This window comes from Sorex fumeus, unplaced genomic scaffold (genome assembly GCF_029834395.1).
Source record: "Sorex fumeus unplaced genomic scaffold, SorFum_2.1 ptg000106l, whole genome shotgun sequence".
NCBI classification, from domain to species: domain Eukaryota; kingdom Metazoa; phylum Chordata; class Mammalia; order Eulipotyphla; family Soricidae; genus Sorex; species Sorex fumeus.
This window is the reverse complement of record NW_026606163.1, coordinates 5,817,940-5,822,140: the sequence shown is the minus strand read 5'-3', so window position 1 is coordinate 5,822,140 and position 4,201 is coordinate 5,817,940.

The following is a 4,201-nucleotide window of genomic DNA, read 5'->3' as shown; positions in this document are numbered from 1 at the left end:
ACATTAATTTGTAAGGTTATTTGCACACCCAAGTTAATTAAAGTGCTTAGTACCATAATCAAGATGTGGAATTAACCCAAATGTCAAAGAAAGAATGAGTGGATCCAGAAGTGTGGTACATTTACTCCAAAAATATGATGCAATTGCAAGAAAGATAATGTTATGTTACTTGCTACTATGTGGATGGAAATACAGGCATTCTGCTAGTGAAGTCAGAAGGAAAGGGGAAGATACAGAGTTATACTTTGCTCTCATATGTGGGGCATAAAAATACGCAGTAAAAGAGAATAAATGGGCAGACAACAGAACTGTAGAATTGGTCCATAAAACTGAGTTTTTTGGGATTGGGAAGTTGAGACAATGGGAAGTATTGTTAGAACATTGGTGGAGAGAAGCATTGTGGATGTATTGTTGGAACAATCTATGTCTGAGACTATTATTAACTGTATTGCAAATCACAGAACCTCAATAATACATCATGAAAAGAGTAAAAAAGAAACAGTCTTACCAGGCAAAGTTATAGTTTGAAAGATAGATATATGATAGACAGGTGATAGACAGACAGACAGGCAGACAGATAGATAGATGATAGAGCACTGTCCTCCCGTTGTTCATCGATTAGCTTGAGCGGGCCCAGTAACGTCTCCATTGTGAGACTTGTCATTACGGTTTTGGGCATATCGAATACGTCATGGGTAGCTTGCCAGGCTTTGCCGTGTGGTCAAAATTCTCTTGGTAGCTTACTGGGCTCTCTGAGAGGGACAGAGGAATCGAACCCGGATTGGCCAGGTTGGCGGTATGCAAGAAAAAAGCCCTACCCGCTGTGCTATCACTCCAGCTCAATAGATAATAGACACATAAGTATCTATCTCTCTCTCTATATATATATATCACATACTTTTAATTTTCATTCAGTAATAAGCTGAAACCTCTAGTAGGTAAAAACATCCAAATATACCCCACTACTAAGAGACTAAATTGTTGATATTGCACCACTGAGAACTCAAGTGTTCTTATTACATTTTATTGAATCTTGCCTGTAGTGCTAATTAACTGTGACAGTATAATTTTGAACACAGTCCCTCTAGATAGTCATAATAAATTCTATTTAAAAGTTTTTCACTACAAAAATAAACACAGCCAACATGGCCGACCCGAGTTCGATTCCTCCGCCACTCTCGGAGAGCCTGGCAAGCTACCGAGAGTATCTCACCCGCACGGCAGGGCCTGGCAAGCTCCCCGTGATGTATTCGATACGCCAAACACAGTAACAAGTCTCAGGATAGAGACGTTACTGGGCCCGCTCGAGCAAATTGATGAACAATGGGAGGACTGTTCTATTATATATATTATATATACTCAATCACTTAATCACTTAATCCCCGTTATTCATCGATTTATTCGAGCGGGTGCCAGTAACGTCTCCATTCATCCCGGTTGCGTGCTAGCGTAGCCCAATGGTATCTGTTCGTTCTAGGAACATGCAGAGCCTCAAACCGATCATTTAGGGTCTTGACGAAGAAGTCTGACCATCTTATAGGTGGGCATCCACGTGATCTTTTGATGTCCCGTGGAATCCAATCAGTAATGGTTCTAGTCCAGTGGTTGTCTGTAAACCTCATTACGTGTCCAGCCCATCTGATTTTTGATGTCTTGGCAAATGAGACAGCGTCCCTGATTCTTGAGCGTTGACGAAGATCAGAACTCCGGATTCTATCTCTCATTTGAGTGAATCGTGATATTCCAAGCATAGTTCTTTCGATTCCTCTTTGAGAGACCCGAATAGCGTTCTCATCCTGTTTTCGTAGGGTCCAGGTCTCTGAGGCATATGTTAATGCAGGAAGAACAGTGGAATCAAAGAGATGTGCTCATAGCTGGAGGTTCTTTGTCCTTTTAGTTATTTCTTCAATGCTCTTGAAGGCATTCCAAGCCGCTCTCTTCCTCCTGCGCAACTCAGGTGTCAGGTCATTCATCATGTTGATTTCTCGACCTAGGTATATATAACTGTTGCATTCGGAGATGGTGGTTCCATTGAGAGCGAATGGAGCGTCAGGAACAAGGCTGTTTCTCATAAACATTGTCTTCGTAAGATTCAGCTGTAGTCCGACCTTTCCACATTCACGGTCAAAGTCGTTCAGCATTTGTGCCGCTTGGTTGATGTTTGGTGTTATTAGAACGATGTCAACAGCAAAGCGGAGGTGGTGTAGTTGCCGACCATCTATCTTCACTCCCATGTTTTCCCATTCCAGTCGTCGCATGATGTTCTCGAGGGTGGCACTGAAGAGTTTTGGTGAAATGGTATCACCCTGCCGAACCCCTCTCTTGATATGGATGATTACTTCTTTGTAGAATGGTGAGATCTTGGTAGTAAATCCGCAATAGAGCTCACGAAGGATCCTGATGTATTGAGTTTGTACGTCCTGATTGGATAGGGCTTCCATGACCGCTTCCGTCTCAACAGAATCAAAGGCCTTCTTTAAATCAATGAACGTTAGACAGAGCGGCATCTTGAACTCCCGAGATACCTCAAGGAGCTTGGTTATTGTGTGGATATGGTCGATGGTACTGAATCCTTTTCGGAATCCAGCTTGTTCACATGGTTGTCCTTCATCTAGTGTTCTGCTAATCCTATTCAGGATGACTCGAGTGAATAGTTTGTAGATGACAGACAATAGGCAGATTGGGCGATAGTTGCCAATGTCGTGGATGTCTCCTTTCTTATATAGTAGTACAGTCCTGCTGGTTTTCCATTGGGATAGAACCTTGCATTCAGACAGGTAGCGTGTGAAGAGCCGAGCCAGTGTATTGATGAGTACTGATGGTAAGTTCTTCAGGTGTTCAGGTCTGATCTTGTCTGGGCCAGGTGCTCTTTGTTTCTTTACCGACGAGATGGCATGTTGGATTTCGGAAGGGAGAACATTGGGAACAACATATCCATCATGTGGTATGTGGTATGTGGGCAAATGTATGTGGCTATTAAAGAGATCTGAGTAGAAGTCATGAATAATCTTCTCCATTGCCCTTCTGGAAGATGTGATAGATCCATCATGATGTTGGAGGGCAGTCATCTTGGTCTTATAGTTGGTGAAGGACAGGCGGGCATTATGAATGTTTTTCCCAGCTTCTGCTGCATCTACCAGTACTGCTGCTCTCCTGTTTTTGAGGTCATCCTTGATGGCTTCTCTGCACTGTTTTGCCAGTTCGGATGTTCGCTTGTGGTTGCCTGAGGCATGTGCCAAGTCACGTTGGCGAATAAGTTCAAGAGTGTTCGAAGAAAGACGGTTTTTTGTGGTTATCTCTCTCTTGGCATTCCTTGCACAATCATGGAGGTGCTGAATCATTCGATCGTATTCCTCATCAATGTTGTCAATGACGGCATCTTCCCATGTTGCCGCAATAGAGCCAAAGAGCTCCCAGTTGGTGGTTGTTCTGGGAGTCCTCCTATTAAACCTTGCATTCTTTTCTCCTCGTTCTGTGAGGTAGAATTTTGCACGAAGAAGACGGTGGTCTGATCCCGTTTGGAATTTTGGGACAACAGCAACATCAGTTAGGCAAAACCACCAATTGAATATGATGTGGTCTATTTCATTGTGGAACCGTCCATCGGGAGACTCCCATGTCCAATGTTTAGATTCAGCCTTTTGGAATTGTGAGTTACCATGGAGGGTTTTGGTTGACATGATGAACTCAGACAGTGTGTCACCCTGTTCGTTCCATTCCAGGCCATGGGTTCCGATGTGGAGTTCATCAACTGATCTTCTTGGTCCTATCTTGGCATTAAAATCACCAACAATGATCTTGTAGAAGGTGTGATCTTCTTTATAGAACTTCTCCAGCTCCATGTAGAATTTCTCAGTTTCTCTTTCACCATAACTGGATGTTGGTGCATAGACAACAAAGATAGAAACTGCCGGTAGTGAGCCACATTTATTCAAGTGTAATTGTCCGATTCGGGTTGTTAGGCATTCGAATGAATCAATGCTCGTGACTAAGTTTGTGTTGACAAGGATACCGACACCACCGACGCCTCTTTTATCACATGTTCCAAGGAACAGTTCTTCTCCAGTGTCGAAAACAGCATGATGGGATTGATGTCTTCTCGTTTCGGTCAGACCAATGATGTCGTACTTGATCTTTCGCGCTTGTACCATAAGGTCTTCAATGGATGCAGCAGATGCCAGCGTATGAGCATTAAAAGTAC